This window comes from Giraffa tippelskirchi, chromosome 3 (genome assembly GCF_054371585.1).
Source record: "Giraffa tippelskirchi isolate mGirTip1 chromosome 3, T2T-mGirTip1v1.2.pri, whole genome shotgun sequence".
NCBI lineage: Eukaryota > Metazoa > Chordata > Mammalia > Artiodactyla > Giraffidae > Giraffa > Giraffa tippelskirchi.
Window position 1 is genome coordinate 64,203,498 of NC_137277.1, and position 13,989 is coordinate 64,217,486.

The 13,989-nt window shown below is 40.7% G+C and overlaps 1 protein-coding gene across 8 annotated transcripts in view; it reads right to left on the minus strand.

Annotated features, from left to right (window-relative positions):
* CYFIP1 (cytoplasmic FMR1 interacting protein 1) overlaps window positions 1–8,865 on the minus strand; it is a 103,686-nt gene extending 94,821 nt beyond the window's left edge. For all 8 annotated transcript variants that reach the window (XM_081583090.1, XM_081583089.1, XM_081583091.1 and 5 more), the window contains exon 1: window positions 8,801–8,865. The gene's annotated coding sequence lies outside the window, so the exon portion shown is untranslated. The remainder of the gene's footprint in view (window positions 1–8,800) is intronic.
* Between the last annotated feature and the right edge of the window lie 5,124 nt (window positions 8,866–13,989).

Consider the following 13,989-nt stretch of genomic DNA (forward strand, 5'->3'; position numbering starts at 1 on the left):
TATAAACCTATTCAACTAACAACACAACTTTGGAATACATGAAACCACAGAGAACATGATCTTCTATGTAGAGATTTCACAAAAGATTTCACAAAAAAACCTGTTAGAGCTAATAGATGAATTCAGCAAAGGTACAGGATACAAAAGCAACACATAAAAGTCAGCTGCATTTCTATACGTTAGCAATAAATGTTCCAAAAAGAATATTAAGAAAACAATTCCATTTACAATAGCATCAAAAAGAAAATAAATTTAAGAATTTATACACTAAAAATTACAAAACACTGATTAAAGAAATTAAAGACATAAATAAACAGAAAGATATTCCATGTTCATGAACTGGAAGACTTAATATTGTTAAGATAACAATATACAAAATTCCCTGGTGGTCCAGTGGTTGGGAGTCCTTGTTCTCCCTGACAGGGGCTTGGGTTTGATCCCTGGTTGGGGAACTAAGATCCCCCAAGCAGCGTGGAGCAACCAAAAAAAAAAAAAGATGTCAGTATAACCCAACCTATCCTCAAATTCAGTGTAATCCCCATCAAAATTCTAACAGCATTTTTTTTTGCAATAGAAAAACTCATCTTAAAATAATATGGAATCTCAAAAAACCCCAGAATAGCCAAAACAATCTTGATACAGAACAGCAAAGCTGAAAGTCTTTTACCGATTTCAAAACTTACTATAAAGTTATAATAATCAAAACTGTGATACTGGCATAAAGACTGACACATCGACCAATGAAACTGAATAAAGAGCCCAGAAATAAACCCTTGCTTGTGTATATGATCAAATGATTTTCAACAAGGGTGTCAAGACCATTCACAGAAAAAAGGACCTTCTTTTTTTTTTTTAATTTTTGGCTGTGCTGGGTCTTCATTGCTGCACAGGATTCTTCTCTAGTTACAGAGAATGAGGCAATTCTCTAGTCGTGGTACGAGGGATTCTCATTGCTGTGACTTCTCTTGTTGTGGAACATGGGCTCTAGAGCGTGCAGGCTTCAATAGCTGCAGCACGTGGGGTCAGTAGTTGCGGCTCCCATGGGCTCTAGAGCACAGGCTAAATAGTTGTGCCTCATGGGCTTAGCTGCTCTGCAGCATGTGAGACCTTCCTGGACCTGGGATCAAACCCATGTCTCCTGCATTGGCAGGCGGATTCTTTACCACTGAGCCACCAAGGAAGCCCAAGACTGTCTTCAACAAATTGTGCTGGAAAAACTGGATATCCACATGCAAAAGAATTAAACTGGACTATCATCTCACACCATATACAAAAATTAACTCAAATGAACAAAACACCTACACAGAAAAGCTAAAATTATAAAACTCTAAGAAGAAAACATGTAAGAAAAGCTTCACAACACTCAATTTGGCAATGATTTCTTGGATATGACACCAAAAGCACTAGCAACAAAAGAAAAAGTAGGTAAAACTAGACTAGACATGAAAGTTAAAAATTTTTGTGCACCAAGGACACTATCAAGAGAATTAAAAGACCTACAGAATGGGAGAAAATATTTGCAAATCATACATCTGACAAGGGATTGCTATCCAAAATATATAAAGAACTCCTACAACTCAACATGAAAAAAAAAAAACATGATTAAAAAATGGACAAAGGATTTGAACAGATATTTCTCTAAAGAAGATACGCAAATGGCAAATAAATACATGAAGAGATGCTCAACACCATTAATCATTAGGGAAATGCAAATCAAAACTGGAATGAGACACTATTTCATGCCCATTAAAGTGGTTATTATTTTTTAGCAGACGAATGGGTAAGGAAGCTGTGGTACATATAAACAATGGAATATTACTCAGCCATTAAAAAGAATACATTCGAATCAGTTCTAATGAGGTGGATGAAACTGGAGCCTATTATACAGAGTGAAGTAAGCCAGAAAGAAAAACACCAATACAGTATACTAACACATATATATGGTATTTAGTCAATCGGTAAAGATAACCCTGTATGTGAGACATCAAAAGAGACACAGATAAACAGAACAGTATTATGGAAGGAAATGGCAACCCACTCCAGTACTCTTGCCTGGAAAATCCCATGGACAGAGAAGCCTGGTAGGCTACAGTCCATGGGGTCGCAAAGAGTCGGACACGACTGAGCGACTTCACATTCACATGGACTCTATGGGAGAGGGAGAGAGTGGGATGATATGGGAGAATGGCATGGAAGCATGTAAATTATCATATGTGAAACGAATCGCCAGTCCAGGTTCAATGCATGATACAGGGTGCTCAGGGCTGGTGCAACCGGATGACCCGGAGGGATGGGATGGGGAGGGAGGTGGAAGGGGGGTTCTGGAAGGGGAAAACATGTACACCCATGGTGGATTCATGTCAATGTATGGCAAAACAAATACAATATTGTAAAGTTAAAAAATAGAAAATAAACTAATTAAAAAAAATAAAAAGGAAAATAACAAGTATTGGAAAGGATGTGAGGAAATTGGAATCCTTATGCATTGCTGGTATACAGAAATGTTGGTGAAGCTGCTAAGGAAAATAATATGACAACTGTTCAAAGAAATTAAACATTTAATTACCATATAACCCAGTAATATACCAGTTCTGGGTATATAAGCAAAAGAACTGAAAACAGCATCTCAATAAGATATCTGTACATCAATGTTCATAGTTATATTAAGCCATAGCAGTGCTTGATTGGTGTCTGGAATAGTCAAGTTCATAGACAGGAAGTAGAATGGTTGTTATTAGGAGCTAGAGGAATGAGAAAATGGGGAGTTAGTACTTAAATGGGTAAAGACACAGACATAGAAAACAAACTTATGGTTACTAAAGGGTAAGGGGGGGAAGAGATAAATTGGGAATTTGAGATGAACAGATACACACTACTATATATAAAATAAACAAGGACCTACTGTATAGCACAGGGAACTATATTAAATATCTTATGATAATTTATAATGGAAAAAATCTGAAAAAAAATAGACCTGTGTATGTACACACGTGTGTGTGTATATATAGATATAGATAGATATAGATATAGATATAGATACAAAAAAGATGGAACCACTTTGTATATCAGAAACATTGTAAATCAACTATACTTCAATAAAATAAATAAGTGCAGACGTTCGGTTTGGGATGAAGACAAAGTTCAGGGGATGGATAGTGGTGATGGCTGTACAACAATGTAAATGTACCTAAAGCTACTAAACTGTACACTTAAAATGATTAAAATAGTAAATTTTAGGCTATTTATATTTTATTATAGTAAAAAAAAAAAATGGGGCAATATTTTCCCATTTTTTTTAAACATTTTTTCAACTACTGCAGTTTATTTCCCCCTTCATAGAAATGTCAGTCAGTTTGTCTTTCATCTATAAAAACAATCTGCTGTGACTTCTAATAATTAAATAAAAATATCTTATGACCCAGCAAGAACACTCTAGATTTCTATCAAGAAGATGATATAACATAGGCTTGCATAAAGACTTGAACATGAGTCTTCATAGCAGCAGTTATTCATAACAGGCAAAAAAAAAAAAGAATCTAATGAATGGTTAAAGAAAATGTGATATATCCATTCAATGGAATACAATGCAACAAAAAAGGAATGAAATGATGGTACATACTAGAACAGAAATAAACTCCAAAAACATTATGTTAAGTGAAGAAAGTTACACATAAAGAACACAAATTGTACACTTTCATTTACGTTAAATGTCCAGAAGTGGCAGATGTATAAAAGAAAGCAAATTAGTGATTAGCAGGAATAGGGGCTAGGAATGGAGATTAACTGTAAAAGGTCATGAGCGATCTTTCTGGGGTGATATGTATGTTATAATGGTGCTGTCCAACTCCATAAACCTACTAAAAATCACTGCACTCTTACAGGAGGTAATTTTATGGTATGTACTTTGTACCTCAATATAAAGATATTTTTTTGCTGCAATATTTTATTGGAATTGTGTTAAACCTATAGATCAACTTGGAGGGAAGTGACATCTTTACTATGTTGAGTATTTCAACTCATGCCCATAACATGCCTCTTCATTTATTTACATGATCTTTGATTCATTCATTAGCATTTTGCAGTTTTCAGCTTATTGATCCTGTGTTTCATTAAATTTATATCTAAGTATCTGATTTTTTGAAGCTGCTGAAAATGGTTATTTTTAAACATTTTACTTTCTAATTGCACATTGTTGGTATATAGAAATAAGACTGATTTACATATGTTGACTGTATTTTGTGACCTTATTAACTTCAGATACTCATTCTGATAGTTTTTTCATAGATTCCTTGGATTTTCTATGTCGATAATACCATCTGCAAAAAGGGACAATTTTCTCTTTCCAATCTGCCTTTTATTTATTTTTCTGACCTTATTGCCCTGGCTAAAATAAAGTTTTTTAATTATTATATATATGTTATTAATCCATGCTCTTCTTCTTTGGTTGCAAAAATGATGAATAGCTAGGACAAGACATATAAAAGCTTTAGAAGCCAAAGCATACTGAATTGAATTAACATTTAAGTTAATTGAATATTAACAATACATTCCTATATATACTATCTCCTTTGATCTTCGTAACAATCTAATAGGTGCTTTTTCCATCTTACCAAAGAAGAAAAATGGTCAAAGGTAGTCCAACCAACATACCTATCAGAGCTCAGGTGATCATATAGCAGACATTGACAACAGTCAAAGCAGTAGCTTTGCCAGGACCCAACTTGATCTCACTTGCACTGACTGTGCTGACCCCTCTATAAACTAGTACTATTAAAACACAGATCAAAAGCCAAGACACAAGACTGTCACACACTGAGAGGGGTTGAGGGAGCGCTGGCCCAACTGAGGAGTAGAGGCAGTGGTCCTGGAGTGGTACCTGAGCAAGCACAGTGCCTTCAAAAAATCATAGGTGAGTGATTCAGTAAGTGTATGAGGGTCAGGTCCCAAGGTCTAATATTTTGGAGAAAGCATCTTTGACAGCTTCTTTCTAGTTTTTAACTTACTAGTCAGAAGGCTGGATTCAAAGTCTAGCTCTTATCAGGCATGCTCACTTTTAAAAAAATTTATTTATTTATTTGGCTGTGTTGGGTCTTATTAATAGTTGTGGCATGTGAGCTCTTAGTTGAAGTATACAGGATCTAGTTTCCTGACCAGGCCTTGAACCCTGGGCCCCCTGCATTGGGAGCGAGGAGTCAGCCACTGGACCACCAGGGAAGCCCCCAGACGTTTAACTCTGGGCACACACTTCAACTCTGTCATTTTCCTCATCCATAAAGTGAGAATAATAATTGCACCTATCTTTGAGGGTTGTGTGACTAGTTAGTATGTAAAGTACTCAAGAGTTAGCAAACTACAGCCTACGGTTTGTTCCATAAGTAAAGTTTTACTGGAATATAGCCACACTCATTCATTACAAATCGTCTATGCTGACTTCATGCTACAGTAGTGAAACTGGGGAGGTTGTGACAGAAACCATATGGCCTGCAAAGCTGTACATAATCACTATTTGGACCTTGACAGGAAAAGTAATCCTGGCCTACAACAATGCTGGGGCTTCCCAGATGGCGCTAGAGGTAAAGAACCCGCCTGCCAATGCAAGAGACATAAGAGACATGGGTTCCATCCTGGGTTGGAAAGATCCCCTGGAGCAGAGCATGGGAACCCACTCCAGTATTCTTACCTGGACAATTCCATGGACAGAGGAGCCTGGCAGGCTACATACAGTCCATGGGTTGCAAAGAGTCAGACATGACTGAAGTGCCTTAACATGCACGCACACAAAACAACACTGAAGCAAAGTAAGTACTCAAGAAATGTTGCTGTTGTTCAGTCGCTAAATCGTGTTCGACTCTTTGCGATCCCATGGACTGAAGCATGCCAGGCTGCCCTCTCCTTCACTATCTCCCAGAGTTTGCTCAAACTCATGTCCATTGAGTCGATGATGACATCCAACCATCTTATCCTCTGTAGCCCCCTTCTCCTGCCCTCAATCTTTCCCAGCATCAGTCTTTTCCAATCAGGAGGCTCTTCGCATCAGGTGGCCAACGTACTGGAGCTTCAATTTCAGCATCAGTCCTTTCAATGAGTATTCAGGATTGATTTCCTTTAGGACTGACTGGTCTGATCTCCTTGCTGTTCAAGGGACACTCAAGAGTCTTCTCCAGCAGATTTCAAAAGCATCAATTCTTCAGTGCTCAGCCTTCTTTATGGTCCAGTTCTGACATCTGTATATGACTACTGGAAAAACCACAGCTTTGCCTTTGTCAGCAAAGTGATGTCTCTGCTTTTTTTTTAATACTCTGTCTAGGTTTGTCATAGCTTTTCTTCCAAGGAGCAAGTGTCTTTTAACTTCATGGCTGCAGTCACCTTCTTAAGTGATTTTGGAGCCCAAGAAAGGAAAATCTGCCACTGTTTCCACTTTCCCCCCATGTATTAGCCATGAAGTGATGGGACCAGATGCCATGATCTTAGTTTTTTGAATGCTGAGTTTTAAGCCAACTTAAAAGATACGTTAGCTTTTATTTAAACCCTCATTCACTTCCAGAATGATAAATCTGAGTATAAACATAAAGATATAGACACAAGCACTGAATATGGTAGTTCAGTTCAGTTGCTCAGTCGAGTCTGACTCTTTGAGACCCCATGGACTGCAGCATACCAGGCTTCCCTGTCCATCACCAACTCCCGGAGCTTGCTCAAATTCATCATGTCCATCGAGTCAGTGATGCCATCCAACCATCTCATCCTCTGTCATCCCCTTCTCCTCCTGCCTTCAATCTTTCCCAGAATATGGTGGTGACAAATGCAAACTAATGTCAGTTAACTAGGGGCTGATTAAATAAATTATCATACATCTAACCATAAAGCACTATACTATACAGTCATTAAAAGGAATGAAGAATATCTGTGTGTATATATAATATATATGTCAATATAATATACATGCCAACATGCTAATATTTCCAAGATCTTTAAATAATCCAAGAGCATTAAGTGAAAAGGTATAATACATGTAATATAATCTCACTGTCAGAAAAAGAACATACACAAAAATAAAACCTATGCACAGAAAAGGCTACATACCAAGAGAGACTTACTGAGGGAATTTCACTTTTAGTATATGTAGTGGAGTATTGTTTGAATTTTTAATAAGCTTAAGTGTTGTAATTCTTCTCATGAATTAAGTGTTATTTGAATAGCTCAGGTTGTATCCTAGAGGCACACGTTTTAAACTTTAATGTCTTTACCCCTCAGGGACAAACTAGAGTATGGATGAATCGCAAATGCGTTACGCTGAGTGAAATAACCAAACTCAAAAACCACATACGACATTCTGTAAAAAGCAAAACTGTAGGAATGCAGAGCAGATCAAGGGTCTGGAGTGGAAAAGGGAGTTGCCTTCAAAAGGACAGAAAGGAGTTTAGGGGGTGATAAAACTGCTCTGTATCTTGACTGTGGTTGAAAGTCACCAGACACTAAGCATTTGTTAAAATTCAGACTGTTTATCACAAACTCAATATTACTGTATGTCAATTTAAAATAAATTTAAATAAACACACAAAAACACTTGGCGAGTAACTTTTCTTTGAGGGACGTATGAGCATACAAATGTATGTTTTAATATCGGAAATGTTTTCCACATTTCCCTGTTCACCTCTGGCATAGAGATGCCGCTGCGTGAAGACAGTGTTTGCCACCATCTTCCTAAGTGAATTCCCACAAATGCAAACTTGCCGTGGCCCACATTCATTTAAAACTTGATTATTTTCTTCAGACTCAGTACGAGTAGATCTGCGCTTTACCCGAAAAACCACTGAAGGCCTTCAGGAAGAAGGGACGGTGGGCACCGGAGCGCAGCTTCACAGGCCCGCGCCTCAGCCGAGCTGCGGAGCAGGATTTTCCAGCACGAGCCCGGAGCCGCTGGAGCTGCTGGTGAATTGTCAACCATAGCAACCTGAGCTACAACACCGAGGACACCGCTGCTTTCAATCACGGGTCATTGACGGAATCACGTTGACAATGGCCAAGAAATACCACCCAACTCCCCAAGCTCTGACAAAACCCTGAGCCGCGCGGTGCGGCGCGGCGCACCCTCTCTCTACTCCTGGAAAAGGAAACTCCCAAGTCTCAGACTCCCACAGAAGCGTACACCGTCCAACACCCGGCTTCATAAGCATTCGCTATCCGGCCGTTCAGACAGAACGCTAGGGTGGACGTGCTCCGGACGCCTCTCTCGGCTTAGAAAGCGCTTCTTAAACCCCATTTCCAAATTATTCTTGCACCCTTTTCTCCCCCCTCACCTCCCCGCACCAAGCGCTGCGAATTAGGTAGGAGCACGCATTTTAGGCTTAAAATATACAACTCAATCTGGCTGTGTTGAATCGCGCTGCCCACGTAACAATCCCGGCTCCTTAACAAAGCCCCCAACTCCTCTCTCCAAGAATCTGCAAAATGGTCTCGCTTGGTCAGTCTCTCCTTCCCTCAGAGAGGGAAGCACGACCTCAGGACAAACCTCCTGCTCCTTACTTTCAAACAATAACTGCAAAATCCCAATGGACCCTCCCCATTGGAACTCCGCCACGCGCCAGGGGCGCTGGGGAATGGCTTCGCGACTCCGGGGCCGGAGTGATCCCGGGAGGCCGCGCCGCCCGGGAGGCCGCGCCGCGGAGGTCCAAGTCCCGGCTGCCTGAGGGGCCCAGGTCCGACCCCGCCACCTCCCAGCTCCCGGCCGGCCAGGTTCCGAGGGAGGGCCCGGATCCAGCGGGGCGCGAGGCGGGAAGGGGACCGCAGCGCTCCTCACCTGGGTCCGCGGCGGCTGCTCGGGGGTCCCGGGCAGGCCCTGGGAGTTTCCTGACCGAGTGAGTCACTCGGGCGGGCCGGGAATGCGCCAGGAAACACCCGGCCTCCTCCCCTTCCTCCCGGGGCGGGGGCTCTCCCGGCTCGGCCCCTTCCTCCTGGCGCTCCTCCCTCCACGCGCCGGCCCTTGGCCAGTCGGCTAGCTCTGCTGCGCGGTGCTCCCGCCCTCGACCCCGGGGGCTACGGGCACCTCTGGCGGTCGAAAATGCTCCCCAGGGGAGAGAACCTCGAGGGCTACCTGCTGGCTGAGGCACCGCGGGAGGGAGGAAGGTGGGGGGTTTCCTAGTGGGAATTGCTCAGCTTGGGCCTTAAAAAGAGCGCACCCTGTCCCGGGCCTCCGTGAGGTAAGGGCGGCAAGTGAGATGAGCTGCAGAACGAACTTAGGCGGACACCCAGGCGCGATGGCCTGGCGCCCCACAACCAAGGAGGAAGTGCTCACACCTGAGCTCTGCGGGCGGGAACCTGCTAGCGGCCAGGTGCGGGGTACGACTGGGACTCGCTGCCAGAACCCAGCCAACCGGGAGAAAATGATCCGGTTTGGCCTCTGAAGTGATTGCGTGTCCCCCCTGAGCCAGGGGCAAAGGCATGCACAGATTTGTGGGAATAGCTGAGAACAGAAATCTGACGAACTAGCCCCCACACAGTCTTGAGAGAGGCCAAGTGGAGTGAGCTTGTCACAAGCATGTTTGGGAGAAACTTTTCCCTAAACTACCCCCGATCCCCATCACCACCACCACCTCCCCAATCTGTCCTAAGGGAGAGCAATAAAGATGAGCAGCAAGTATCAGGCCATTAGCCTTTGAAAACCACAAGAAGTTTCGTTACCTCCTGGCTGTCTTCTAGATGATGCAAAGTTACAGCAAATGAATCCTGACTAAACCAAAATCTACCAGTTGTCTAAATATTCAGAGACCACTTTTTCTAGAATCTCCTGGAGGTCCCTCACTCCAACATGGGTTTTGAGTGACTTTCTGGTTCCCAGACAGTCCACACATTTTCAGCCCAGGGCTAAGTCTCAAAGTTAAATTCCCAAGGGCTGTTTCATTTTTGTTTGTTTTATACTGTAAGTGCAGTGGTGAAATACATATTCAAGGTATAGTGTGATAATTTAAAAATACTGTAATCCCAATACTGTAATTCCCTAGAGCAATTAATGAAAAATAAGCAATTAAAAAATCCAAGAGAGGAAATGAAATGGAATGCTAAAATATAAATCAGAAGAAAGCAAAGAAGGAGCAAAAAGCACATAGGTAACAAACAGCAAGCTGTTAGACTTAAATGCAACTGTATTAGTAATTACATTAAACGTAAATGAGCTAAACACTCCAAAGAAATTGTCACATTGGCTAAAAACAGAGCCTAAATACATGGCTGTTTAAAAGAAACATACCTTAAATATAAGGACACAAAGAGGTTGAAATTTTAAAAGATGAAAAACCATCTACCATGCCCATGCTAATCATAAAAAAAGTCAGTGACTATATTAATATCAAAGTAGACCTCAAGACAAGGAGCATGACCAGAAATTAAAAGGGACATTGGGTAAAGATAAATGGATCAATTAATTCAGAAAAAAAAATGACAATTTTTAGAGTGTATGCACCAAACAAGCTGTGAAAAAATTGATAGAGTCAGAAGAAGAAATAGGCATACTGCTGCTGGTGCTGCTAAGTCGCTTCAGTCATGTCCGACCCCGTGAGACCCCATAGACGGTAGCCCACCAGGCTCCGCCGTCCCCGGGATTCTCCAGGCAAGAATACTGGAGTGGGTTGCCATTTCCTTCTCCAGTGCATGAAAGGGAAAAGTGAAAGTGAAGTCGCTCAGTCGTGTCCGACTCCTAGTGACCCCATGGACTGTAGCCTTCCAGGCTCCTCCGTCCATGGGATTTTCCAGCCAAGAGTACTGGAGTGGGATGCCATTGCCTTCTCCAAATAGGCATACAGATACTCACAGTTAGAGATTTAACACCCCTCTCTTAGGAACTGATGTGACAGGCAGACACCAAAATAAGTACAGATACAGAAAAATGTTAAAGCAGTTGACTGATTTACCCTTAAGCCTCACAAAACAAAACACAATATATGTTGTATTTGATGAGAGATGTTCAAAATATTTATGCTGAACCCTCAAGGTATTACTGAGAAGAAGTAAAATTTTCAAATATCATGCACAAAGTATATGTTAGGAAGTAAAACAAGTCTCAATAGATGTCAAATTGTTGATATCATACAGAACTTTCTCTGACCATCACGAAATTGAACTAAAATGCAATAAAAATAAAACTTTAAAAATATTTTTTATTTATTTATTTTATTTTTTAGCTGTGCATCATGGGCTTCTCATTGTGGTGGCTTCTCTTGTTGCAGAGCATAGGCTCTAGGCACTTGGGCTTTGGTAGTTGCAGCACACAAGCTCAGTATTTGCAGCTTGGCTCTAGAGTAGGCTCAGTAGTTGTGGTGCATGGGCTTTATTACTCTGGGGCATGTGGAATCTTCATGGACCAGGGATCAAACCCATGTCCCCTGCATTGCCAGGTGGATTCTTATCCACTGTATCATCAGAGAAGTCCAAGACAACTTTTTAAATGCCCAAATATTAGATAACTAAATAATACACTTCTAAATATTCTTTTGATCAAAAAAGAAACCACAATGGAAATTGGAAAATATATTGAACTAAATAATGATGAAAAAAATAAAAATTTGTGAGATGCAGCTAAATGAATGCTCAGAAGGAAAGTTAATATATCAAATACACATAGTAGAAAACAAGAAAAGTTTAAAATCAATTACCTAAACTTCTACCTCAAAAAAGTTAGAAAAACAGAAGCAAATTAAATCCAAGGAAAATATAAGTAAAAAAATAATAAAGATAAGAACAGAAGTCAATGAACTAGAAAATAGAATGAACAAATAAGAATATCCACCTCTGCTCCCACAGGGATAAATCAGGAGTTTGGGATTAACAGGGGCTTCCCTAATAGCTCAGTTGGTAAAGAATCTGCCAGCAATGCAGGAGACCCCGGTTCCATTCCTGGGTTGGGAAGATATCCTGGAGAAGGGATAGGCTACCCACTCCGGTATTCTTGAGCTTCCCTTGTGGCTCAGCTGGTAAAGAATCCATCTGCAAATGTGGGAGGATTCAATCCCTTCTACACTGGTAGAAGGAAACAGTTGAATCTGTAATTTAAAACCATCCCATAAAGAAAATCTCCAAGGGTGTATAGCTCCACTGGTGAATTCTATAAAACATTTAAGAAAGAAGCAACACCAATTTTACAAAGCAACAGTAATAGTATTGACTTGATACACAAATAAACCAATGGAACAGAATAGTAAGAAAAAAATCCCTGGTATAGACTGAATGTTTGTGAAACTTCTAGATGTCATTTCAGGGGACTCCCAGGGGTTCCAGTTCTTTATATCTCAGCACAGAAAGAATTCAGTGAGAGGCAAAGTGGTAGATAAGAAGTGATATTTTAGAATTGGAGACTTGCGAGGCTTATAAGCAGATGAGTGAGAGGGTACTGCACCCAGAGAACTTAGTGGGCTACAGTTTTATAATCAGAGGAAAGTGGGGGAGGGAGACCACATTCTTCCTTATTCTTGAGTAGATGTCAAACTTCCATCATTAGCTCCTTCTCCACGTTGGGCAAGAAAGTTTTCTTGTCCCTACATGGTCATGGCACTAGGGAATATCATTCCAGGCCTCAGGACAACAATGGTGTTTCACTTTGAAATCTCACTTTTCCATAATTTTTTTTTTTTTAATGTGTGCAAAGAGCATGTCTTAAGGATCATTAACTTACTGAGCTCACAGGACAAAATGTGGGTCTCATGCCATCATTGTTTTATTGTTTTTGTCTCATGCTTCTATTGCGTGGTTTTGCTGCTTAAGAAGCCTGCTTGGTTTTGTGGTTAAGGAAACCTGCTTTCTTGAGTGATCATTAACTTACAGAGGGGCTTCCCTGGTGGCTCAGATGATAAAGAATCTGCCTGCAGTGTGGGAGACTTGGGTTAGGTCCCTGGGTTGGGAGGATCCCCTAGAGAAGGGAATGGCTACCCACTCCAGTATTCTGTCTGGAGAATTCCATGGACAGAGGAGCCTGACAGGCTACAGTCCATGGGGTCGCAAAGAGTTGGACACAACCGAGCGACTTTCACTTTTCACTTAACTTGCAGGGGTCTCCCATGCTTTTTTCTTTACTTACAGTCCTCTAGTGGGATTAACTATTTCATTACTTACTTTGTCCCTTTACTCTGCCCCTATCACTTGTGTCTCCTCAAAATTCATATGTTGAAACTTAATACCCCAATGTGTTGGTATTTGGAAAGTGAATATGTAAAGAGAATAGAGCCCTCACAAATAGCATTAGTTCCTATAGAAAAGAAACCCCAGAAAGATTCTTCATCCTTTCCACTATGTGAGGTTACAGGTCTGTGAAGCAGAAAGTAGGCTCTCACCAGTCACCAAATCTTCCAGCACCTTGCTTTTGGACTTCCCAGCCTCCAGACTCTGTGAGAAATAAATTTCTGTAGTTTGTAAGCTACCCAGTGTATGATATTCTGCCCAAACAGATTGACAAGCCCACACCTCGAGAATCAGTTGATTTTTAATAAACATACCAAAGGCATTCAATGGACAAAGGGAAGTATTTTTAATGGTGCTAAGTAATTGTATAACTATGTGGAAAAAGTTGATCTCCTTGCCCACATCATACACAAAAATTAATTTGATATGGATCATAGACCTAAACATGAAAGCTAAAGATACAAAGTTTCTAGAAGGAAACTAGAGAGTAATTTTACAAGCTTAGACTATAGGTGGGAAAAGATGTCTTAGAAGAGAAAATGTACTAACCTCTTTGGTCAGTACCTTTAAAAACAAAGTGATAAATGATTTGGTCAGAAATTTTAAAACTTCTTACCAAAAGACAATGTTAAGACAGTGAAATGCCAGACTTGAAGACAGTCTTGGCACACAGACAACTGATCCCAGAATATGCAAAGAACCCCTACAAATCAACAATAAAATGCCAACCCAACAAAAATAGGACACTTCAAAGAAGAAATTACTTTGGAAGTCTCTTATCAAGTTATATATATATATATATATATATATATATATATGCTA